The sequence below is a fragment of the Nicotiana tabacum genome, chromosome 6 (genome assembly GCF_000715075.1).
Source record: "Nicotiana tabacum cultivar K326 chromosome 6, ASM71507v2, whole genome shotgun sequence".
NCBI lineage: Eukaryota > Viridiplantae > Streptophyta > Magnoliopsida > Solanales > Solanaceae > Nicotiana > Nicotiana tabacum.
In genome coordinates this window covers 170,731,254-170,758,418 of record NC_134085.1, presented here as the reverse complement: position 1 = coordinate 170,758,418, position 27,165 = coordinate 170,731,254, and the positions used below count along the sequence as shown (strand labels likewise).

General features: G+C 41.8%; 1 pseudogene; it reads right to left on the bottom strand.

Annotated features, from left to right (window-relative positions):
- Nucleotides 1–2,140: 2,140 nt before the first annotated feature.
- On the bottom strand, nt 2,141–26,592 carry LOC107824325 (histone deacetylase 6-like; annotated as a pseudogene).
- Between the last annotated feature and the right edge of the window lie 573 nt (nt 26,593–27,165).

Sequence of the window (27,165 nt, the reverse complement as noted above, 5' to 3'; positions counted from 1 at the left end):
AGTGAAATGAAGCCGCAACACAAAGTCCTCTTTGAGTTTGTCAACAAGTGCCTACTGCCCAGACATGAAAGAAGGAAGACTTAGTTCTGATGGAGTGCCTTGAAAGTGGAAGACAAATCAACTGGCTTACATTCGTCATCAAGCTACTAGACAGGGTTATCAATGGCTCCAAGGCCCATGCCACCCCTATAGATTTATTCTGACTACTATTCTGGATTGATGCAAGGTGCCTCTGAAGAAGTGGGAAATGGCCACAAGCCAAGGACTACTTTGGCATCAATACTCTGATTGCTTGTGACTATCTAATCAATGCCATTCCATATGAACCTGGTTCATCCAAGAAGACACCTATCAACAATAAAGTCAGGGCTTTAGTTCTGGAAAGTGATGCCAAGGATGCTGAGATAGCTAGGCTGAAGGCTCACTTAGCTGAGGTTGAATTTGAGAGGGATGCTCTTAGAACTGAGCTTACCAAGGAAAAGGACAAGAATGATGGGATTCTTCAAAATATGCTGAATCTTGTCCAAGCCCAAAACCAAACCTCTAGCTCCCCCAAGCCTTAGTAATTCTTGCCTTTATCTCCTGCACCTGTCTAGTACCATCAGTGAACATAGATTAGGGATTTCTCTTTCTTTTTGCTCATGTTTTGAATATTTTTGCTATTGTTTGTGGATTATATAGCAATATATCTTCTATCAATGATATCTATTTTTTGCCCTTGTTGATTGTTACTATTTCCTTGATAGTTTAAATATGTTTTCCTGATTACTGATGATTAATCCATGATTGCACTTGCAGTTGCCCCAGTGGCCATGAGTACTTATTAAAATCAGGACTCACTTTGTTTATGCAACTTTTCGATGATGCCAAAAGAAGGAAGAGATATTGTGCTTTATATATTCTGAATATGTGATGTTTATAACCTAATTAACATGGTCTTTGATGATAAGTGAATTTTTATAAACTTTGTATTGATGAATAAGCTGAGTTCTTACACGACCTAAGTGAGTGAAAATCACAGAGTTTGTCATCATCAAAAGGGGGAATTTGTTGGCCCAAGTAAATGTGAAGTTTTGAAGACTGACAAAAGAACTCAGACATGGACCAGGTCCATCTTGTGAAGCACAGTCGTGATCAACCCAAACATGTGAGAAGCACGTGAATGAGATAAATATAACTTATCAGAAGTAATATATCCTGATCATGATCGAAAATGTTGCATATTGGATAAGGATAAAGACTCTTTACACAAAAGAGAACACAGTTTAGGAAAAGTATAGAGTTAGAGTATGAGATCAACTAGAACTCTTCCACCATGGAAGAGTAGCATCTGTATCCTAGTCAATCTCTAATTATTAACCCTTTAAATATTAGTGTTGTTCTCTTTTACAGGTAATGCACATAAGCAGAAGTTAAACGTGAATTGAGAGCAAAATAGCAAGGCAATTTTGCAAGCAATTTATGTGTGATTCAAGCGTGCAATCTTGAAGCTATTTGAACCAGATAAAAGAACCAGTTCCATGTGTCTGTCTTTTACTCTAGTTCAATTGTAGTAGGTGATTTTACATTGTACCTTTCAGATTTTATAGAAGCAATTGTATTAGGTACTTAGAGTTTTCAAGTTAGAGTTAACTTGAAGTTGTCGCAATAGTTGAGGCTGTGTGACACAATGGGATTAGAGTTAATCCTAGGTTTACAAAAGAGATTTTGTAAACGTAGTTTTTGGCTCAGTGATTTTAATGGAGAGTTTGAAAAAATCCTACTGTAAGGTAGGTCGTGGTTTTTTCACCTGTTGAGCCAGGTATTTTCCACGTAAAATCTTTGGGTTCTTTATTTTCTATATTTATTATTCCGCAACAGTAGTAGTTGGAACACATAGAAGAACCATGTCTTTCTATAATAAAGATAAGCAAAAATTAGCTACCAAACATGACATCAGTCCCAACGTAACATTGGCTGCTGATTCACAAAGATTTCTTCAAGATATTTTTCACACTGGTTGATGCTTCACAAAGATTAAACAAGGAAAATAGCATTTACCCTATACAGCTTCAAACATACATTAGATAGTACTCTCGTCTTTTCGACCGTCTATTGAAGGCAAAGCCCTACACGAATGATGTTTAAATTACCTAATCTTCTACAGATCCCGAGTTGAATTCTGATTCTGGATAGGCAATGGTTCAACAGAATGAAGAGTATAATCAGGGCCAAAGTACTTGTAATACTTATTGTAAGGCAATTTATTCTCAAGCTCTACTCCAACTGCAACTGCTATTTGCGGATATTAAAGTAGTTCAACCTTACCGCAACTTCCAAGACAAGTAAACAGTAATAGGTGATAATCCAAAGACGGGAATAAAACACCGAAGTACAGAGATAGAGACAGACCTCATAGGCCCAACACCGGGAAACATTTCGAATTGTATAACCTCCACCACCCAATACCATTAGAGGGACATTGAAAGACCTGAGAAATCGAAGTCAATCTGCATGGCCTTTGACAGACAAGTTGAAAGGGCCCAACCTGTCTCCCGCTAGTGAATCAGCACCAGACTAAAGAACAACAACATCTGGTTGATAGACCTCCATTGCCTTTTGGATTATAGGACGGAATAGGTGACATAAACTTTCATCATCAATCCCATCATTCAAAGGGGCGTTTAGGGTATAGTATTTCCCAGCACCTCCACCAATGTCTTTGATATGTCCTGTACCAGGAAAGAAGTCTCCAAACTTATGAAAATACACTGTCATAACCCGATCTGTGGTGTAAAAAGTAGCCTCAACTCCATTTCCATGTGAACATCAATATCAACATATAAAACACGCTGCACAATAATACTGAGCACGTTAAAGGAACAATAATTCATAATAAGCACGGTTTGGCAAAGGAGACCATTAAAGCAGATGATGCTTTCCAAATATATCCTACAAGCACACTTATATACAGTTGATACAACAATTGTCTATAAGCTTTGTTCCTCAATAATTACAGAAGAAAAAATTAATATCACATAAAGTTCGCTTTCATTAAGCATCCAGGGATATAAATGAGTCCTCCATAACTACAGAAATAATGAGTGATCAGCTAAGTTCCAATCCTTATAAAAATAGCAAATAAGTATTTTGGCCTCCAAATTACTTGCTCCATCCGATTTTAGATTCAGCTAAATAATGACTTCTTATCTTTAATGGTAATCAACAAAATATGAGCAAAGAATAAAGTAATTACTTCTTTTGTAGACAACAATACAAAACAATATGTACCATTACATTGAATTTAATACTATCTTTAGTCCTTTGACACATCCTCGAGACTTATTATTGACATATCCTTTACAAACTCAAAAGATAGAAGCGTATTAAAAATTTCTTCTCTTTATATTCTTCAAAGCCAACCCAAGTTGGCCTCAACAACGATACGAATAAATAAAGGCCTCACACCTTAGCATAAACTACCTTGATTTAGTGTCTACAATAGTGCCTAGTCTTCAGTACATTACACAGCTAACTTAGGTTATACAATGATATTATCCCCGCGATTGTACCACCGTGAATAAAGGCCCGACTTGCCATGCCTATGTGCCTCAGGCGCACCTCTAATCAATCTTCTCTTTTTGCTCCCCGAAAGGTTAATAGAAAAGTAGTACATAAAAACAAGGAATATCCTATACCAACCATCCAATATGCAATCAATATTCAACATAAACATGGGGTGTCACATTAAAATCATAATATAAATTAAGAAAAAGTGATTGTCTTCTCATTCATATAGGAGAGATATGATAATATTATAGAATACTACGAAATACTTGATGCCTGATGTTTCCCAAAGGAAAATGTTCTGACCTGCTAAGGCCATTATTTAGTAGAGAGCTGATTTTCATACTAACAACAAAATTTAAAAAGAGTTTGGCTTCTTAGACAGCTTCAAGGTAGGATGAAATTCAATTTTGAAATACTAAAATGGTAACTCCATAAATAGAATTTCATGAACCAAAGGAACTCTGACCTTAAACCATATTTACATTCAATCCAAGGGAGGCAGATTACATAACACCAATTTTCTTCGAACCTGTTTTAGCTAAACCATAAGCAATGATTCATTCCAAACTTGCTCTTCAGTAAGATAAATTTATTCCCAATAACGACTGGAATTTTCAATACAAAAAACATTCCTTCCGGGAGATTTACTGTAATGACCCGACCGATCGTTTTGAGTTTTTGCACTTTATTCGCCAGTTCTCAGGCATGACTTACCCAGTGATGTATTATGAGTCATGTAAATCGTTGGTTTTGGTTTTCAGGGTAATCGGCATGAAATTTGGAAGAACAGATCTCAGTTTGAAGCTTGTAATTCGAAAGGTTTGACCAAGATTTGACTTATTTGTAGATGATCCCAAATAAGAATTTTTATGATTTGGTTAGCTCCGTTAGATGATTTGGGACTTAGGCGCGTGATCGAAATGCATTTTGGAAGTCCGTGAAAGATTTAGGCTTGAATTGGCGAAATTGAGATTTTGGCGTTTTCTGGTGGACAAGTGAGGTTTTGATATAGAGGTCAGAATGGAATTTCGGAAGTTGTAGTAGTTCTGTTGCATCATTCGGGATATGTGTGCAAGATTTCAGGTCATTCAGACGTGGTTTGGTTGGGTTTTTGATCAAAAGCGAAATTCAGAAGATTTTAGAAAGTTTGGCTTGAATCCGAGGTGTTTTAGTTGATTTGATGTTGTTTGAAGTGTTTTAATGATTGGAACAAGTTTGTATAAGGTATTGGGTTATGTTTATGCTTTTGGTTGAGGTCCCGCGGGCCTCGGGGTGATTTCGGGTGGTTGCCGAAGAGGTTAGAACTTGTTGCAGCAGTTGATATTGCTACTTCTGGTATTTTCGCACCTGCGGTTTGGGCGCCGCATATGTGATGGAATGGCCACAGAAGAGGATCGTGGAAGAATGTCGGGGAATACAGAAGCGGTCAGGGTGGCCGCATCTGCAGAGTCGCAGATGCCGAGGATTTATCGCAGAAGCGAAAAATGGCCAGGTGGGCTGAGACCGCAGAAGCAGTAAGGAAACTGCATCTGCGATGTCGCAGATGCAGAAATATGGTCGCAAATGCGATTTAGACTGGATTAGTGACTTCTGCAGGAGCGGAAGACTTAACCGCAAATGCGGTACCGCAGATGCGGTTGAAGGACTGTAGATGCGGAAAGGCCTGTGCAGAACATATAAGTTATTTCATTTCGCGAAATTGAGCTATTCCACCATTGTTGACTTTGGCCTTGGAGCGTTTTGGGTGATTTGAAAGAGGGATTTCAAGGGAACTTCATTGAGGTAAGGAATTTGGACCTAAAACTCGTTCCTATGCTATTATTTCATGGATTAGAGCTAGAAATTGTGGAAATCAACGGTTAAAATAGGGGATTAGGGACTGAGCATAAGAGGCCTTAAAATGAGGATTTGAGGGGTCATTTGAGCTCTGATTTTGGTATTATTGATATGCATAGACTCGTGGGTAGATGAGAAATCTGTTGATGTAAAAATTTCTGACTTTTGAGACGTGGGCCTCGGGGTTGGGTTTTGGAAATTTCGGGATTTGTGACCTTTGTTGATTGTTTTTGCTTAGGCTTTGCTTCCTTAGCATATATTGACGTACTCGTCCTGATTTTGGATAGATTCGATGCGCATGGAGGCTGATTCGAGGGGCAAAGGCATTGCGGGCTAGAGATTTAGCCGATTCGAGGTAAGTAATGATTGTAAATACTGTCCTGAGGGTTTGAAACCCCGAATTACACATCGTTGTGTTACTTTGAGGTGACGCACATGCTAGATAATGAGTGTGGAGTGGTGCACCATTGGGGATTCTGACCTGGTCCGTCCCGTACGACTGCTAAGTCGCGTATTTGATTTGAAATCTTATGATATTCCATGTTCTAGAGATTTATATTATATTTTGGGTTGTATGCCATGTTTGGGACCTTGTGCCGACCTGCTGAGACCCTTAGGGGCACTTTCACTATTTTTCTTCACTCTATTTGTTTTGAAAGCATATCCTCAGTCATGTTTTACCTGTTTATTGTTTAAACCTGGTTTTATCCTTTATTTCTTAAAAATGTGAAAACTATTTGGGCTGAGTTCCCTGTTTTACTGATGGTCTGAGTGATCGTGAGGTTTATGACTGAGATAGACCAAGAGTCTGATTGTGAGGTTAATGACTGATAGAGGTTGAGGGCCTGGTTGTGAGGATTATATATATATGGATCGGGCTGCATGCCACAACGATATGTATATGGATCAGGCTATACGCTGCAGCGATATGCTGAGTCGGGCTTCACGCCGCAGCGATATGTTGAGTCGGGCTTCATGCCGCAGCGATATAGCACTTGGGCTGTAGGGGCCCCTCCGGAGTCTGCATACCCCCAGTGAGCATAGTCGACTATATATATGGATCGGGCTTCACGCTGCAGCGATATATGGATCGGGATGCATGCCACATCGATTGCTATATGGTACCTATTGAGTGTGAGCGCTGATTGGTAAGAGTTGAGTCACGAGTGACTAAGAGGCTTGCACGAGGGGCTATAGATATACATGTACATGAGTGATGCTTTGCCTGAGGGGCCTATTTATGAACTTACTATTTTTTCAGTCCTCCTTAAAGTGAGTTTCTATTGAATATGTTAATTTAATTACTGCTTTCACTCATCTTTAGACCGATCCTTTATCGAAAATGTTGAACAAATGTTTTAAATAATATTTCATTTAAACTGAAGTTTTTAAGTTACGAAAAGGGTTGTGAATTTTTGTTATGCCGGAGGGGCTATATACGAACTAAGTTTTTGCCCAAGGGTGGTTTTCATCTCTTTTATTATAAATGGTATCGAACCCCTACTGAAACTGTTGGAAAGCATTTTAAATGATTTTTACCAAAAGATAGATTTTAAATGAGACGTTTGACTCGTATTCTGATTGAAAGCATGTTGGGCTTATTGAGTTATCATATTTGTGGATTCATCGTTTCCTACTGCTCAGTCTTTATTTACTCTTATTACTTACTAGGTTGGAGTACTCATATTACTCTCTACATCTCGTGTGCAGATTCAGGTATTTCGGAATCTGGTAGCAGGTGTTGATTGCTCAGACGCAGAGTCATCAGAGTTAACAAGGTGGTTGCACGATGTTCGTAGCACTGGTTCCTTCCTCTCATTTTCATTACTGTACTTAGTGCACTTTTGACTGTTGTTGTTGTATTCAGACCTTGGTAGATGCTCATGACTAGTGACACTCCGATGTAGGGTTTGTGTAATTATTCCGCATTTTTCTTTTAATTGTTCATTATGAGATTATTGGTTTATAAACGGTATAAAAAAACTTTTAATGGAAAATAGTTGATTTGGGAATTGTGTCGGCTGGCCTTGTCTTCATGAGAGGCGCCATCATGATCGGGTCTGGTTTGGGGTCGTGATAAGTTGGTATCAGAGCCTAGGTTACATAAGTCTCACGAGTCATGAGCAGGTTTAGTAGAGTCTCGCGAATCGGTACAGAGTTATCTGTATTTATCCTTAGGAGGCTACAAAACCTGTAGGAAAAAACTTCACATTCTTGGAATCCTTATCGTGCGTCCTTGATTTAGCTTGAAAAGTAACTCTTTGAATTCCCTCCACGTGTTCGTATGCGCGCATGAGCGCTTAGTATCTGATGTGCATTAATGGTTTGTGATTCCCTGATCGAGGGGTGAGATGTGATCTCTGTGAGTTGATGTTGGGCCAGTCTGGAGGACTTGAGGCCGGATTTTTGCCTATAGCTCGAGCACCGAGGTGATGATTGTGTGAGAAAGTGTTTTTGAACTTATATGTTCGGTAGTGTCCCTATTAGTGGAAGTGACGGCTGGATGACTATGTGATAAGTATGTTAGTACTGCGAGATGTATCCATATGATTTGGAAGCGACGAGAAGGGTCTGCTGGAGGATAGAGAAATATGAGGTGCTTGAATTCCATCTTGATTTGAGGTGTAACCTCGAGTTATGGGCGTGTGAAGAATCTTTTCATGTTTCACAGTTGGGAGTGAAGTAAATTTCATGTTGCGGTATAAGTTCAGGCTTAGGAAGACTAAGTGACTGCGTAATATTTATGACAGTCGAAGGTATACAGGAATGATAGTTGGAGGTAAAACATGTGGGTTATCTCATGCAGAGTGTTCTAAGGTTGTGTGATCCTCATGTTGACTGTTAGAAGATCTCATTTACAAGTGAAATATAAGTGTTGAAGATTTAAATTTGGGCCGCTTAAGAGAGTGGGCTTGGCTGTTATGAGGATGAATGCGAGATTGGCAGAAGATTCAAAGTACCAGATGGCCTATGTTTCACAATCTTACAAAGGATTTGAGTTTCATCTCACTATGGTATTATGGCAGCAATAGAGTATATGCGTTATGCATTATTGAGTGTGTTATGATTTATGGCTTCGAGCCAAGTGGGGGAGTCTACTATTGACTAGTTGATTGCACGGTTATGGGCTATGTCAATTCTAGTTTGAGGCGCGGTTGAATCAGTTATTACCGGCAGAGATTGAGACCGAGGATGGCTTGAGTAAAGGAAAATTCTTAACAATGGTTATATGATGCTTCACATGAAGTTGCTTGGTTGTAATGGAATAATGTCACCTTCTGCGGTGTTAGAGTGCTAATGAGGCACGGGTTGTTCAGTTCGTTTGATACGGCTAATTGCAGTTCGGGTAGAGTGGATGACTCTCGAGAATGGTTTTAATGGGTTCAAGATTTTTACATGTAACATTTAGGTATCTTCAAGTGGTATATGTGGCTAGAAACTGAGTTTTCATTGGAAGATGTCAAGACTTGTGGTATTTTCTATATTAATTATGGGATTCTATGTATTAGTGTCAGGAAGGTGAAGGTAATAGCTTTGGATTCGTAGGAAGTTTCTCCAGGGTAAGCATTTTGAATGCGGTGTTGTTGGGAATGTTAAGAGAGTATTCAGTAGCTTATAGACCATAGGACGGTGTGGTTTTATGCTTGGGTCTCGTGTGGTAAGCTTGGGTTGAGGAATGGTGATGTTATAGCAAGAAGGAGTACCAAGTTGAAGGTAAATCAGAAGGAAACTTGGATAGATGGGATAGCTTGGTAGTAGGCTGGATCGGTGTGTTAAGGATATGATTAGTTCTTTGGATGCTTGTGAGGTAATGAGTTTATACATGTGTTTCGCGACAATTCTTTTAGGCTCTAGTGACCTGTGTAACTCGGATGAATTAGAAGGATTCAGTCCTGACGATTTGGTGTTGTGCAAATGGAACTTGGAGAGTTCTGGATGGTTTCCACCACAGTTAGAAAGGTATATTTTTCCTATTGGCATGAGGAGCATGGGATGTATAATGATCTTTTCCTAGATGGGATCGAATAGAAAAGTTCTTAGATAGTTGAGTAAGTAGTTTCTTGTAGCTCGGAGTGGATTGCGAAGTTCTCATAATCTTTATTTAGGCGGTATAGTATATGCGGTATGTTGTGTGGGTTGAGGTTTGCATGTGTTAGGTCACAGTTCAGTTATGAAAGAAAGATCATAAATTCTTAGATAGCATGGGCAGCTTTAGGTGGCTAGATGAATGAGATCACCGATTGGTGTGGCTTGATGAGGGTATATATTTTAGATAGGGCAATATGTTTGAGTTGTGGATGCTTTATTGGTATTGCAGCACTATCTTGTCCGATCGTCTGATGATATTTGAGTCTATTTGGTGGCACAGAAGAATTTTAGGTGTACCTCTCATGAGATGAATGAGTAATAGAGGTGTGCTATACATGCGAGCGGCGGAATTGGGATCAGATTTGGTAATTTGTGTGCTTTATGGACTTGGAGACTAGAAGTTCTCATATACAGGTTAGCTTGTGGTTATAGACATCAAAGATGTGGGTAAGTTAGTCAGATGATAGTATGTGCTATGATTCAGTCATTGTGAACCTTCGGAGGATTATTTATCTGTTGTGTGTGACTAGAGTTGATGTGTGGCTCATTGATAGACCTATATGGATGTGTGTTTTGCATCGAGATGGCTTTGTTGACTTCAAGTTGCCATTGGTGAGGGATATGTTGATTCGATTGTCATTGAGCTTATTAATCAGGGGGATCTATGAGCTACCTTTTCGTGTTGTGAGCCTTTAGGATTTGTTGATTTTAGGCACATGTGGTGCGGTGTTATTAGGGCCTCTCAGCGGAATTTGAGCGGGAAGAGCACTGGGTATTGCTTGGTGGATGGCGTATCGGTTATGTCCTTTCGAGTTGTGTGGTGTTATGTAATTGCCTCCTGGTGGTTGTGATAATTGCTTTGGTTTTAGCCATCATATTGCGCACGGTTGTCGATTTGGAGCACAGTAACTTAAGGTGCCTCATGTGGACCAGTGTTTGGATGAGGTCGCGCATTGGAGCGAAGTTATATGGAGGTATGACCTGTCGGGTTAGATTTGTGTGTTCTATTTCTATGATGTGTGACGGGTTCTCAGTCTTGTGTTGTGGTGGTACTGGTGAGATTGCGGTACAACTCTTTCATTTGAGTCATTTTCATGGATTGAGTAAGTTCGGATTGTGGCTTATTGGTGCACGGATTGTACAAGTTGTGGCTTTAGTCTGTATTGATGTGTCAATATCACCAGAGTAGTTGGGTTGGATTAGATGAGATCGTCGGGATCTTTAATGACTGCAGACAAACTCGATTTCAGCATGTTAGAAGCATGATATTGAGGTTCAGCTCAAAAATTTGCTATGGTCTCTGCCCAAGGAGAAGTGGCTTCGTGAATGGTTGATATGAGAAAACGGTTATGGCTTACTGCGCATTTTATTTATCATTAGCAGTATATGAAAGTGTTGGAATAAGACTTTAGTTGATAAGAGGTTTCCTACCGGTATTCGGTTGTTGTGTGCAGCTGCTGTGATTAGAAGTTATCGCTACAAGTGTTTGAGTTATGTGGTATATCATGTAATTGCATATGAGGTTGCAGGTATGGGTTATTACAGCTGATTCGGACTTATTCAGAGTATAGATGTGAGATTCTGATCTTGTGGATGATTTTAGAAGTGGAAATGTGGTTCCAAGGTTAATAGGCTAGGTTGGACTGTAAAATTTCAGTTAAATTGTATCATCGGACCTATACGAGATAGGGTGACATGGGATCACCCCCGGGTATATGTTCATGGTAAGGTTATTCAGTGATTGGTTGGCTTTTGGAACAACTCTAGGCATGCTCAAGGACGAACGTATGTTTAAGTGGGGGAGGATGTAACGACCGGACCGGTCGTTTTGAGTTTTTGCACTTTGCTCGTCAGTTCTCGGGCATCACTTGCCCCGTGTGATGTATTATGACTCATGTAAATTGTTGGTTTTAGTTTTTTGGGTAATCAACATGAAATTTGGAAGAACAGTTCTCAGTATGAAGCTTGTAATTCGAAAGGTTTGACTAAGATTTGACTTGTTTGTAGATGATCTCAGATCGGAATTTTTATGATTTTTTAGCTCCGTTAGGTGATTTGGGACTTAGGAGCGTGATCAGAATGCATTTTGGAAGTCCGTGAAAGGTTTAGGCTTGAATTGGCAAAATTGAGATTTTGGCGTTTTCCGGTGGATATATGAGATTTTGATATAGAGGCCAGAATGGAATTCTGGAAGTTGCAGTAGTTCCGTTGCGTCATTCGGGATGTGTGTGCAAAATTTCAGGTCATTCGGACGTGGTTTGGTTGGGTTTTTGATCAAAAGCGAAATTCGCAAGATTTTAGAAAGTTTGGCTTGAATCCGAGGTGTTTTAGTTGATTTGATATTGTTTGAAGTGTTTTAATGATTGGAACAAGTTTGTATAAGGTATTGGGTTATGTTTGTGCTTTTGGTTGAGGTCCCGGGGGCCTCGGGGTGATTTCGGATGGTTGCTGGAGAGGTTAGAATCTTGTTGTAGCAGTTGATATTGCTGCTTCTAGTATTTTCGCACCTGCGGTTTGGGGGCCATAGGTGCGGCGCCACATATGCGATGGAATGGCTGTAGAAGCGGATCGTGGAAGAATGTCGGAGACCATAGAAGTGGTCGGGATGGCCACATCTGCGACTCCTGATTTATCGCAGAAGCAAAAAATGGCCAGGTGGGCTGAGACCGCAGAAGCAGTAAAAATACCGCATTTGCGATTTAGACTAGATTAGTGACTTCCACAGGAGCGGAAGACTAAACCGCAAATGTGGTACCGCAGATGCGGTTGAAGGACCGTAGATGTGGAAAGACCTAGGCAGAACATATAAGTTAATTCATTTCGCGAAATTGAGCTATTCCACCATTGTTGACTTCGGCCTTGGAGCTTTTTGGGCGACTTGAAAGAGGGATTTCAAGGGAACTTTATTGAGGTAAGGAATTTGGACCTAAAACGCGTTCCTATGCTATTATTTCATGGATTAGAGCTAGAAATTATGGAAATCAAAGGTTAAAATGGGGGATTAGGGCTTGAGCTTAAGAGACCTTAAAATGAGGATTTGAGGGGTCATTTGAGCTCTGATTTTGGTATTCTTGATATGCATAAACTCATGGGGAGATGAGGAATCTATTGATGTAAAAATTTCTGACTTTTGAGATGTGGGCCTGGGGGTCGGGTTTTGGAAATTTCGGGATTTGTGCCCTTTGTTGATTGTTTTCGCTTGGGCTTTGCTTCCTTAGCATATATTGACGTACTTGTCCTAATTTTGGATAGATTCGTCGCGCGTGGAGGCTGATTTATGGGGCAAAGGCACCACGTGCTAGAGATTTAGCCGGTTCAAGGTAAGTAATGATTGTAAATACTGTCTTGAGGGTTTGAAACCCCAGATTACACATCGTTGTGTTACTTTGAGGTGACGCACACGCTAGATGACGAGCGTGGAGTGGTGCACCATTGGGTATTGTGACATGGTCCGTCCCGTACGACTGTTAAGTCGCGTATTTGATTTGAAATCTTATGATATTCCATGTTCTAGAGATTTATATTATATTTTGGGTTGTATGCCATATTTCAGACCTTGTACCGACCTGCTGAGACCCTTAGGGGTACTTTCACTATTTTTCCTCACTCTATTTGTTTTGAAAGCATATCCTCAATCATGTGTTACCTGGTTATTGTTTAAACCTGGTTTTATCACTTTATTTCTTAAAAATGTGAAAATTGTTTGGGTTGAGTTCCCTATTTTACTGATGGCCCGAGTGATCGTGAGGTTGATGACTGAGATAGACTGAGAGCCCGATTGTGAGGTTAATGACTGAGAGCGGTCGAGAGCCTGGTTGTGAGGATTATATATATATGGATCAGGCTGCATGCCACAACGATATGTATATGGATCGGGCTGCACGCCGCAGCGATATATGGATTGGGTTGCACGCCGCAGTAGTTGCTATATGTTACCTATTGAGTGTGAGTGCTGAGTGGGAGCACTGATTGGTAAGAGTTGAGTCAAGAGTGACTGAGAGGCTTGCTAAAGGGGCTATAGATATACATGTACATGAGTGATGCTTTGCTTGAGGGGCCTGTTTATGAACTTCCTATTTTTTCACTCCTCCTTAAAGTGAGTTTCTATTGAATATGTTGATTTAATTACTGCTTTCACTCATCTTTAGACCGAGCCTCTATCGGAAATGTTGAACAAATGTTTTAAATAATATTTCATTTAAACTGAAGTTTTTAAGTTACAAAAAGGGCTGTGAATTTCAGTTATGCCGGAGGGTCTGTATACAAACTAAGTTTTTGTCTGAGGGCCGATTATGGTTTTCATCTCTTTTATTATAAATGGTGTCGAACCCCTAGTGAAACTGTTGGAAAGCATTTTAAATGATTTTTACCAAAAGGTGGATTTTAAATGAGACGTTTGACTCGTATTCTGATTGAAAGCCTATTGGGTTTATTGAGTTATCATATTTGTGGATTCATCATTTCCTACTGCTCAGTCTTTATTTACTCCTATTACTTACTGGGTTGGTGTACTCACATTACTCCCTGCACCTCATGTGCAGATTTAGGTATTTCGAAACTCAGTAGCGGGTGTTGATTGCTCAGACGCGGAGTCATCAAAGTTAGCAAGGTGGCTGCACGACGTTCGCAGCACTGCTTCCTTCCTCTCATTTTCATTACTGTACTTAGTGCACTTTTGACTGTTGTTGTTGTATTCAGACCTTGGTAGATACTCATGACTAGTGACACCCCGATGTCGGGCTTGTGTAATTATTTCGTATTTTTCTTTTAAATGTTCATTATGAGATTATTGGTTTATAAACGGTATAAAAAAAACTTTTAATGGAAAATGGTTGATTTGGGAATTGTGTCGGCTGACCTTGTCTTCACGAGAGGCGCCATCACGATCGGGTCTGGTTTGGGGTTGTGACATTTACCATCAACAAAAAGAACTAATAAAATTTCGAAATACTCACAAGATCAAGTAAGCAACAATTTTCAATTACACAGAAATTCAGACGGCTTGACTTTTCAGGGAAAAAACAACTTCTGTTGCATTTCATATTTTTCAGCAACACATTTAAAACATCCCAAAACTATCCTAATATCAACAACACAAATATCCACGAAACATCTACAGTAGCAGTAACCGCCACAACATATCAAACACATAACTAAAGAGGCTATACCATTACGCTGACACCGCTACACCCAGAAACAAAATACATCGCCCAAAAGAATAGCCAAGAACGTATAAATAATTCACCATACACATAGATATATGCTCCAATTTGAAAGAGTTTGCTTTCGTTTGCATGAATATGCAAATAAAATACGAATATTAAGAAAAACAGAGCATTATAAGAAGAGTATTTACCCTGTGGACCTTTAGAAGTTCAAGAATTCCAAGAACAATATCATTAACATAGCAAAATCCGGAGGCCCCGCTTCTCTTTGCATGTTACAATCCACCAGCCCCATTGATGGCTATGTCAGCATCTTGTCGATTAAGTGTTTGACTTAAAAGATATCGAAACCTTTTTGAACAAATCAATCAAAGAAGATAAAGGGGTAAATCTTAGCTAAGTATAATAATATCTAGAATGAAAGATTGATAAGATGAATACGGATGATAAGAATTCCTTATCTTGTTTAGACCAAAAGAAAGACCTTCAACAATAATCTTCCCAATCCTTTATGTAAGCAAGTTTACAGTAAGTATTATGTATTAGCAAAAGTCTCTCCCTACAAAGTTGTTTCATGCCCTCTATATAAGGAACTCTACCTTTCTTAGCTCTAAAAGACAAGTTATAGGGAATATTTGAAAGGATATTCCCGATATCCCCTAATGGGCATGCACTACGGTAAGGGTCGTACCGTCTTTTGTTTACCTCAAGGTCGCCCTCTACAAGATGTCAAGCTATGAGGTTCTCGTTGTTAGTCGTGCTAATTAGCGGTCGCATTGGTTCAAATTTGGACCCATACAGTTAGTCCCTCTGCTTGTCGGGGTTACAACTTGGTAAGTCCTCGATGAGCGGACACCATGCACTCTTATGGAGAAATTTGACCTTACAAAGCGTTACAGCCTGGCCAATGGCAGGCGGTCAGCGTGCTTAGCAAGACACCAAGTAATGCATTTTACCGGGAAATGACATCATCTTCATGTGCATCATCATTGCGCGTATTTTCGAGATGGGGGATTGATGGTTTGTCACTTCGATTTTGGTGCAACTCTGGGGCCTTCCGCTTCGATTCTGGTGCCACCCAATCCTATAAATAGGTGGAGGGTTTGTTTTTTCAAAAATTCTTGGCCATTTCATTTCTAGTTATCCCTCCTTATTTCTCCGAGTTTGTCTTAACACCCTTCTGCTTCTTCTTCTCACACTCTTCGTTCATAACCTCTTCTTCTTCCTCTTTTTCTTTTTTGCTGTGTCACTACCTTGTTTAACAAAAGTATGCCAAGATCACATCGATCTCATGAAGGGGTTTTTGAGGCCGCCCCGTTGTCCATGGCGCCCCATTCAGGTGGTGACGGTATGGAGGTAGAAGAAGGTGACAGTCTTCCTACGGTAGATGAGCTACTGCCGAGACACTCCATGTCTCGAAGTGACTTCCTCAAATATCCCCCTTCTACTCCTACCCCTGTATTCTCTGAGATGGAGCAAGTTCACATTGACTCTCTTCATGCAAAGTACGCCATTCCCGCTCATGTTGACATGGTTCCAGCGGGAAAGGATTTCGTAGAGGTTCACAGACTTGGATACTGCGCTTTCTACGAATACACTTTCATGATTGGCTACTCTTTTCCTCTCCTCCCATTAGCGGAAGAGTTCTGTAGGTTCTACCAAATTTGCCCGGCACAACTTTCGCCATACACGCTCAAGATACTTCTACTGTTGACCAAGTATGCGAAGTTGGAGAAATGCGATATTTCCATCCATCACCTCTTGCACCTGTTCTCGCCCAGCTTCTATAGGGGCACTATGGTGCATTTGAGGTATCGTGGCACAAAAGAGCTGGTGGTTGGGACCGACGACTGAGCAAGTCGCAAGTTTTGGCATAAGTATTTCTTCGTCAAAACTGAACATGTTGTTTCTAACTCTGCCAGGTTCCCGAAGCAATGGAACGAGACTTGTAAGTGTCGCCATTCATATTGCTCTTCCTTCATCTATATTCATTATAAGGTTTGTTTGTTTCTTATTTGCAGCTATGGGATGTCTGCCCCGTCCTATTGCCGATATCAGGGATTGGGTAGCCCGTCTTTGACCCGTGCAGCGGAAACCCAAGATTGGCCCGCCTTAATAAAACGTTATGGCCTGAGAGTGCCATCCGGTAGGTTTTTTCCCCTTATCGCTTTGTTAGTCATATGTCGTCATCTGTTGATACGACTCTCTATGACGATAGGTCGAGGAGCTTCCAGGTGGAGGGCACCGGTCCCTACATTCCAACAGGCCGTCGCTGCCGCAGGAATACTGTTCACTTTGACTGAGTCGATTTGAGGGAGTCATGCTTAACCGACTCAAGTAGAAGGTTCCTCTCGGTACATGGTCGTGAGGGAGGAGGCTTATTCAGTATCGACCCCGCATCCTTTGGACGAATCTTCTAATGGGGATGAGTCATTGTCGAGAAAAAGGAGGAGAATAGAGCTTGGGAAGGATATGGCCGTGGACGCTAGTAGAAGTAGGGCATCACAAACAGCACCTGTTCCCACTTTTATGGCTGATGCCATTTTAGCGGGTAGGTTTCCCCAAACGGAAGGAATTTACCCATGGGCCAGCTCCGTGCACTCCGCTAAGGGTGGCGCGTCATCCAACGTTGGAGGGGGCCGCCGTGTCGAGGGAAAAGGCTCAGGTTCAGATGTCGATCCTAAGGATGTTCGCGAGTTCGTAGGTCGCTATACTCACGTGGAGGTCAGAGTGGAAGGATCTTATCGTCACATAGTTATTCTGGGGAATTACAACTTGTTGTTAAACTGCGACCAAATGATGTCTGTTTTAGCCTCTCAATGTTTTTCCCCTGAGAGCGATGCGCTTAGGGCAATGAGTGACATGGAGTTGTCTTAGAACGTCGCCGGCATGGCCTTGCGGGTAGGTGTCCTTCTTTTCCTTTTCATCATTGGTCTTACCACTACTAAAAAAATTAGGTTTTAGCGATAGACAAATTCTGTAGCTAAACAGAAAATCCATTGCTAATCTCATTTAGCGACAGATTAGCGACGTATTATCAAAAGATTCTGCTAGCTACGAGCATTTTAGCGACAAATAAGCGATAACGTCCGTATCTAATTTCAGTTTTTTTGTAGTGTACGTTGTGATTGTCGACCTGTGTTTTTGTCTTTAACTTCTCTCTATTCTTTTTTTTTTTGTGTGCTAGACCCTTATCATGGAGACCAAGCGTGAGCATCAGGAAAGGAAGAGGACGTCCATTTATGGGAAGATGTCTTCCAAATACCAATAGTATCGCGCTAAACATCGTGCAATGACCGATATTTATAACTAGGACCCCAATTTTTAGTTGTTCTGTAAAGGACTCAAATAGAGGGAGGAACAACTGGCGCGTAAGGTCGAAGAGCTGAGGGAGCAAGATAAGGAGCTTATGAAGGTTGTCGCCCGCAATAGTGAACTCGAGGCCTCCCATAAGGCGAATGAGGATGAGCTTGAGCTAAGTAGGGGGGTGATGGCTGAGAATGCCGACCTACAAGCAAAGGTGGCTAGTTTGACCGCTGAATTGAGTATGAAGGAGATGGAGATTGAGGGGCTTAAGGGCGAACTGAATGTCGGTACTGATAAGCTAGCGGCAGCTATTTCTGGAATAACGGCCTTGGAAGATACCCTTCATATTTGTAGGTCGGAGCTGGCCGAGGAGTAGGAGGCCTCTAGGCTTAAAGTCATGGGGCTTTAATGGAGTGTTAAGGAGTTGGAGGCGGAGCTATCTGTGTTGAATGGACAAGTGGCCTCGCTGAGAGCGGAGGATGCAAATCGACACTCACAGCCTTCTATGTCTTGTGCTTCGGTTGATCCGGTCGTGCCTCATCACTTATATGAGTTGTGGGTCCATGCTGAGGCCCGACTTGACGTGTACAAGGCTCTTCATGTCGAGGGGAGGGTAACTGAAGCAGAGCTTCAGGTCGTGCATATCGAAGCTCGGGCATCTTGGAAGGCGTGCAGGTACGACCTTCTTACTCCTGACGGGGATGACATCAACTCCGATGATGCGAATCGTCTTGCTTCTGACTCGTGGTATGAAGATGCATACCCAACAAGGGATAACGTGTAACCTTTTGTTTGTGTTTACTTTTTGTTTTGGGATTTTTGTAAGGGGCGTTCTTGAGCCCATTGTAAAGATAGGTGTAAGTAACATTTTGATGTAATGTAGAATTTGTTTTGTCGATTTGGTGATGATCTTTGCAATACTTGTTAAGATGATTTAGCATTTGGTTGAGGTCGATTCCTTTTCGTTTGCTGATGGCCTTGACCATTGGGATATTGCTTCGAACTGTCGTCGAAGTAGGATCCCATCGCAATTTGAACAAGGTCGAACTCATATGTTTGTCGATGGCCTTGCCATTGGTATGTTGCTTCGAACTGTCATCGAAGTAGGATCTCGTCGTGGTTCGAACGAGGTCGAACTCATATTTTTATCGATGGCCTTGGCCATTGGGATGTTGCTTTGAATTGTCGTCGAAGTAGGATCCCATCGTAGTTCGAACGAGGTCATATTTTCGTCGATGGCCTTGGCCATTGGGATGTTTCTTCGAACTGTCATCGAAGTAGGATCCCGTCGTAGTTCAAACAAGGTCAAACTCATATTTTCGTCGATGGCCTTGGCCATTGGGATGTTTCTTAGAACTGTCATCGAAGTAGGATCCCGTCGTAGTTCAAACGAGGTCGAACTCATATTTTCATCGATGGCCTTGGCCATTGGGATGTTACTTTGAACTATCATTGAAGTAGGATCCTGTCGTAGTTTGAACGAGGTCGAACTCATATTTTCGTCAATAGCCTTGGACATTGGGATGTTGCTTTGAACTGCCGTCGAAGTAGGATCCCGTCGTTGTTCTTGAACGAGGTCGAACTCATATTTTTGTCGATGGCCTTGGCCATTGGGATATTGCTTTGAACTGTCGTCGAAGTAGGATCCCGTCGTAGTTTGAACGAGGTCAAATTCATATTTTCGTCGATAGCCTTGGCCATTGGGATGTTGCTTCGAACTGTCGTCGAAGTAAGATCCCGTCGTAGTTTGAACGAGGTCGAACTCATATTTTCGTCGATGACCTTGGCCATTGGGATGTTCAGATTAGAGGTTTGATCATATTCCTGTAGGAAAATACATGTCGGTTTTATTCATACAATGGCGATTTATTTATGTTCTTGTAAGAATCGCATGTCGACTATGTAAATATAATGGAGATTTGATTATCTATATACAGTCCCTTCATTACTTGGTACGGAGAACACGTCGATGGGTGGGTAATGAACAATACTTTGAACCTCGAGGCGTCCCCCTTGTAGCCTTATTAAACACCTTACCAAGAAAACCCGATTGGGACAAAACTTGGATGAGGGAAAAAGAGTACGACTTACGTGGTGCCTCCTTTTAGAAGTGGAAGTATTTGAGATGGGCGACATTCCAATTGTTTTAGATTAGTTTTCCTTCCATTGTCTCTAACTTGAATGCTCTTTTGTTTGCTGCCGCCGTGATTTTGTATGGTCTGTCCCAGTTTGTTCACAGTTTTCCCTCATTAGGGTCTTTCGCTGCTTGTGTTTTAGCTTTGAGGACGTAGTCTCTGACCTTGAGCGGTCGCACTTTGGCCTTTTGGTTGTAATACCTTTCTACTTGTTGCTTTTGAGCTACCATTCTTATGTGGGCCATATCTCTTTGTTCTTCGACTTCATCTAGATCTTGTAGCCTACTTTCATCGTTGTTTGGTCTGCTCTATTGGAGTATCTCAAGCTAGGCTCTCCGACTTCGACGGGTATAACTACGTCATCTCGTAGACTAGTGAATATGGCATCTCACATGTGCTAGTTTTTTGTGTAGTGCGGTATGCCCATAATACTTCTGGCAGTAGTTCAGGCCATAGCCCTTTGGCTTCCTCGAGCTTCTTTTTCAATATATTCAGTATTACTTTATTGGAGGATTTTTCTTGACCATTGCCGGCGAGATGGTATGGCGTGGAGAGTATTCGTTTGATGTGCCATTTTTTGAAAAACTCAATCGTTTTCTTTACGACGAACTGAGGCCCGTTGTCACAGCTGATTTCTTTGGGGATGCCGCAAGTCATATTATATTTTTCCATATGAACGCGATGACCTATTTCTCACGTATCTGAGTGTATGCACATGCGTCCACCCATTTAGAAAAGTAATCAGTTAAAACCAAAAGGAAACGTACCTTACCTCATCCTGCTTGGAGGGGGCCGACTATGTCCATTCCCCACTTTATGAATGGCCATGGCGAAGTGACAGAAAGAAGGAGTTCCCCTGCTTGGTGTATCATGGGGGCGTACTTTTGACACTGCTCACACTTCCTAACGTAGTCCGTGGCTTCTTTTTTCAGAGTGGGCTAGTAGTATCCGGTGCGGATGAGGCATTGGACGAGGGCGCGATTTCCCATATGGGCGTCGCATTGCCCCTCATGTACTTCTTCCAGTACTCGCCTTGTTTGACTTGGCCTAAGATATTTGGCCAGGGGGCCACCGAACGTTCTCTGGTAGAGATAACAGTTTACGAGGCTGTATCCAGTTGCCTGTATTCGAAGCTTTTTGGCTTCTTTCTTATCTTGTGGGAGCGTTCCATCCTACAAATATATTACGAGACGGCTGTGCCAGTATCAAGTTAGGTTTACAGAATGTACCTCGACTTGGTCTATTGAGGAATGGAGGAGGGTGACCACGTTTTCTTTGTTGATATTTTTGGTGGCTGCCGCTAGCTTGGCGAAGCCGTCTGCTTCGATATTCTGCGCCCTAGTATTTGGTCAAGGCGGCATTCATCAAACTCTGGCAGCAGTTTGTGAATTTCTGACTAGTAATTTTGTAGTCTCTGTTCTCTGATTTGGAAAGTCTCGGTGACTTGGTTCACCACGAGTTGAGAGTCGCAATGGAGGACGAGTCGTCGAGCGCCATATTTGAGGGTTAATTTCAATCCTGCAATCACAGTTTCATACTCAGTCTCGTTGTTGGTCATCTCTAGGCATCGTATGGACTGGCGAATTACTTTGCCTGTAGGAACCTCGAGGACGAGTCCCAGTCCCGATCCTGATGCATTAGATGTGCCATCAGTGTACAGGACCTAGAGGTCAAAATGTGCGGAAGCGCGGAGCACCTCCTGCTCTACTTCAGGCAATATTTCTACGCTGAAATCAACGACAAAATCAGCGAGCACCTGTGACTTAATGGTAGTTCGTGGTTGGTATGTTATGTCGTGCTTGCTTAATTTTTTGGCCCATTTGGCCAGTCTACCCGATAAGTCGGGTTTGTGTAGGATGCCCCTCAGGGGGAAGGTTGTCACCACTTTTATGGGGTGACATTGAAAATAGGGTCTAAGCTTTCATGAATCTATAACTAATGCCAAAGCTAGTTTTTCAAGGTGAGGGTACCTTGTTTTGGCATCAATTAAGGTTTTGCTGATATAGTAAATCAGAGATTGCGTACCTTTGTTTTCGCGGATCAAGACTGCACTCACCGTGACTTCGGAGACTACTAGGTATACTAGTAGGCATTCACTCGGGTCTGCCTTGACGAGTAGTGGTGGCGAGGATAGATACACTTTCAGCTTCCTTAATGCGTCGACGCATTCTCCATTCCACTACAGTCCGTGGTCTTTCCTTAGCACATTGAAGTATTTGTGGCATGTTCCGATGATCGTGAAATAAACCTCGACATGGCGACTATTCAACCTGTTAATTTCTGTACCTGCTTCTTGCTAGTCAATATCTCCGGTATTCCTTTGATGGCCCTGATCTTGTCCGAGTTGACCTCGATACCCCTTTCTGACACTAGAAAACCAAAGAACTTTCCTAAAGTTACGCTGAAGGCGCATTTTTCAGGATTCAGCTTCATCCCGTACTGCCTCAATATCTCGAAGGCCTTCTTTTAGACGGTCAATGTGATCCTCTTTCTTTTTTGATTTTACAAGCATGTCGTCGATGTAAACCTCCATGGTCTTACCGAGTTGTTCTTTGAATATCTTGGTGACTAACCTTTGATACGTCGCCCATGCGTTCTGGAGTCCGAACGACATTACCTTGTAGCAGTACGTTCCTCAGTGAGTGATGAAAGTGGTCTTTTCTTAGTATTCTTCAGCCATTAGAATTTGGTTGTAACTAGAGTAAGCATCTACGAAGCTTAGTAGTTTGTGTCCCGCCATTGCGTCGATGAGCTGATCGATGTGTGGTAATGGAAAAGAATCTTTCGGACATGCTTTGTTTAAGTCGGTGAAGTCGACACACCTCTGCCATTTCCCATTCTTCTTTTTGACCATGACCACATTGGCGACCCATTGGGGATATTTCGATTCTCGTATGGAACCATTAGCGAGTAATTTATCAACCTTTTCGCTGACTGCCTCATTGATGGCGGCATTGAATTTTCTCCTCATTTGTCATACTGGCGGGTAAAGAGGATCGATATTTAGCCTGTGTATGGCGATATCCCTTGGGATTCCTGGCATATGTGAATGGGAAAAGGCAAACAAATCGGCATTGTTAGTTAAAATCTCACGATATTTACCTGGTTCTGAGAGGTTGTGTTCGATATAAGCCTTTTTTGTTCTATTGGTGTTGTCTAGCTGGACGGGGTTGAGGTCTTCTATGGTTGCCTTGCAAGCTTCTATGACATCCGGGTCTCTGATGGCCTCCAGTTGTGTGTCGGGTTTGGTTCCCGATATGGATGATTGCTATGCTTTCTCACTTGCCCCTTTTAGTTGTTTGGTGTGTGTGCAATATTGGGCAATCCGGTAGCATTCTTGGGCACTGCATTGCTCGCCTCGGATGCTGAATATCCCCCATGGGGTGGGAAATTTGATAACTTGATAGAAACTTGACGGGACGGATCATATGGCGTGTATCCATGGACGCCCTATGATGGCGTTGTAGGTTGTTTCCTAGTTCATGACGTGGAATGTCGTTTCCAGGGTGACTCCTCCTTCCAGGACGGGTAGCACTATCTCTCCAGAGGTTCGTTTTACTGCATTATTAAAACCTGTCAGTGTTATGCAATACGGTATTATTTTATCCTCGAGTATCATCTGCATGAGAACTCGTGGGTGAACAATACACGCATCGCTTCCGTCATATACCATTATTTTCCTTACGTCGGTATCTGTAATGCGTAAAGTTACAACCAAAGCATCATAGTGAGGAAAAGACAAATCGTTGGCATCCGACTTAACAAAGATGATACTGTCTCTAAGGTCGTCATACCATTCGTGGGCGACTGTCCGTTTGAGTTTGTGCGTAGTGGTCACTTTCACATGGTTGATTATAGTATCGTCGCTGCCACCAATGATCATTTGTATGGTACGAGCTAGTGATGGTGGTTTTGGAGGTCCCTAAGGTTGATCGCGTCCACGAGCGAAGTTGGCCCGTGCTCGATCGCTTAGAAGTTCTTTTAGGTATCCCTGGTTTAACATTCTTACCACTTCCTATCGCAGACCTATGCAGTCCTCGGTCTTGTGTATCCTTTCCTGGTGGAATTCACACAGGACGTTCGATCTCTTGGCGCTCGGATCCGACTTCATCTTTTGCGGCCATTGCACCTTTGTGCCGAGCTTTTCCGGTGCTTACACTATTTCTAAAGGAGAAACACAAAAGTTATGAGTAGATAATAGTGGAGGCATACCTCTTTCACTTCGGGGCAGTGCGATGTGTCGAGGCGCGACGTCTGTATGTCGTGGAGGAGGTGGGTTGGATGTTCGGACATAGGGATGATGACTTTCTCGGTTGAAACGTGGTAGTTGATCCCTTCGGCCATCGTTGCGACGATCTCTCCTTATCTTGGTTTGGACCGAGGTTAGTTGCTGGATCAGGCCATTCAGGTCATCCTTGTCTGCCCTCACTTCGGCGCAATAGGCATTATGGATCTCTTCCCATGTAGTGGGGGGGGGTACTTCATGAGTCTACTTAGCAGCTTCTTGGTTGCTTTTGACCCGTTTCTGTTCAACCCATTTTGAAAGGCTGCTACCGCCATCCGTTCTGACACGTTCGATAGGCTCATCCTTACCCTATTGAATCAGGCTAGGAAATCCCGAAGTCCCTCGCCTGTCGTTTGCCTAATGGAGAAGATATCATTTACCCTGGCCTCTGCCTTTTTCGCTCCCGCGTGAGCGGTAACGAACTTATCTGCCATTTCTTCGAACGTTGATATCGATTGTGCTAGTAGTTGGGAGTACCACGTTAACGCTCCTCCTGTCAGAGTTTTGCCGAACTTTTTCAGCAGTACTGACGACACCTGTTCTTTTGATAGATCGTTACCTTTTACTATAGTAATGTAATGGATTAAGTGATCCTCCGAGTCTGTTGTGCCATCATATATTTTCAGATATGACAGCATTTTGAAGGTTTTTGGAATAGAGTGAGGGGCTGCCCCTTTGCTATATGGTTGTTCGACGAATCGTCCCATGTCACGTTTTGGTAGCAACTTCGGAGCGCCCGATATTTTATCAACCCTTTCTTGATGCTGTTTCATCTGGTCGCTGAGTGTTTTGTTCTCATTTTACATCTATTCCATTTTCTTTAAGATGGCTACAAGTGTATCGTTGCCTACATCAGGGACAGTACGGGTGTTACCTGTTCGTGTAGTTTCCGGCTCATCGGCGACAACTGCGATTTCTGCGGCTAATGTGTCTTTGATATCTCTCTAAACGGGTTTCTAGAGTATGTTGCTCAAGGTGTTTGTCAACCATTCTTCTAATAGCCTTTTCACGGCCGGTGGTGCTTCTCCTGTTGTGGGTGTTGAGGTTTCCCTCTTGCGCAATATAGTTAAACCCTCGTGCGGGGGGAGGGGGGGTGAGATCTCCCCCTCAGGTGTAGCACTCAGTGTTACGTTTTTGTTGTCTTCTTCACTGGCTTCATTGAGAGAATTCAGGAGGTTGTTCGTGACACCTACTATTGCCTTTAGCCTTGCTTCTCCTTTTCCTGCCATTGTTGGCCTTTATGAGACTAAAAAGAGGTGATTATTTCTTTCAAGAATCTAGGCGAAACTAAGGTCTCAACTATAGAAATCCCCACAGACGGTGCCAAATTGTTTGACTCAAAAGATATCGAAACTTTTTTGAACAAATCAATCAAAGAAGATGAAGGGGTAAATCTTAGCTAAGTATAATAATCTCTAGAATGAAAGATAGATAACAAGAATATGGATGATAAGAATTCCTTATCTCGTTTAGACCAAAAGAAACTTCAACAATAATCTTCCCAATCCTTTATGTAAGCAAGTTTAAAGTAAGTATTATGGATTAGCAAAAGTCTCTCCCTACAAAGTTGTTTCATGCCCTCTATATAAGGAACTCTACCTTTCTGAGCTCTAAAAGACAAGTTATAAGGAATATTCGAAAGGATATTCCCGATGTCCCCTAATGGGTCTGCACTACTATAAGGGTCGTACCGTCTCTTATTCGCCTCAAGGTCGCCCTCTACAAGATGTCGAGCTGTGAGGTTCTCGTCGTCAGTCGTGCTCATCAACGGTCGCGTTGGTTCAAATTTGGACCCATATATTAAGTTTAACGGCGGCGCCAATGGATCCACCGGTAGAAGCTTTACAAAAACCATAAAGCCCATAAAAAATAGGGCAATCCTCTACCAAGTTGAAGCATTTAAGGTCGTGATCATCATGCTTCTGGTAGTGAAGAGTCTTGGGTGAAACGGAAGAGAGCAAGTCGACGTACTCGAGTGAGTGGAACCGCCGAATATCCTCCGCACTCGCCGGGAACGGCTGGGTGATATCCATTCACCGATGAAGATCATAGTGGAAAGCAAGAGTGTGGGAAACGCGAATATGATGAGGCTTCATTTATGGTCCTGGCCATAGTAATAGTTGCCAATGTAAGGGTCGTAGAAATATGTAACACGACGCTTTGTCGCGTCGGCCCCTATCAAAGGAAGCGACACACCACCCTCTATGGTTGAAGTGGAAGAGTCCATTACCTGCCGCTACTATTATGTATGTTCACTCTCAAAAAGCTGCTCTTTTTTCTAAATTTCTGCACAATCACACCCAAAACAGCTGCCAAGTAGTACTAACTTTTCAAAAGCGTAAGGTAAAGCTCAAAACCATTTTATATAGTAGTTGGAAATGAGAGTAAATGGTTGAACAAAGTTTACAAGAAAATGATTCTACAAACTGGAAAGGAATTATTAAGTCTTTTCCGCCAAGTGTCTAAAGCCGAGAAACATTTTTATCAAAATAATTTTTAAATAACTACCTTGAGAGAAGATTTGTTTTGGTCAATCAAAGATGCATATTTCATATATTAATGAACAACTAGTATTTTATCCTAATTTTATTTTTATACTTGAATTTTACTTATTACTTAAAGAAAGGATACCAAAATAAATCATATAATTATTGAATAAATTTATGTTCATTATTTTTATATTATATTATGCACTCTTATTATTAAATTGTTAATAACTTCTTATTACCTTATCACTTTTGTTTTGTTAAAAGAGGTGTATTTATATACTAGTTAACAAAGGAACCACATTAGGGACATT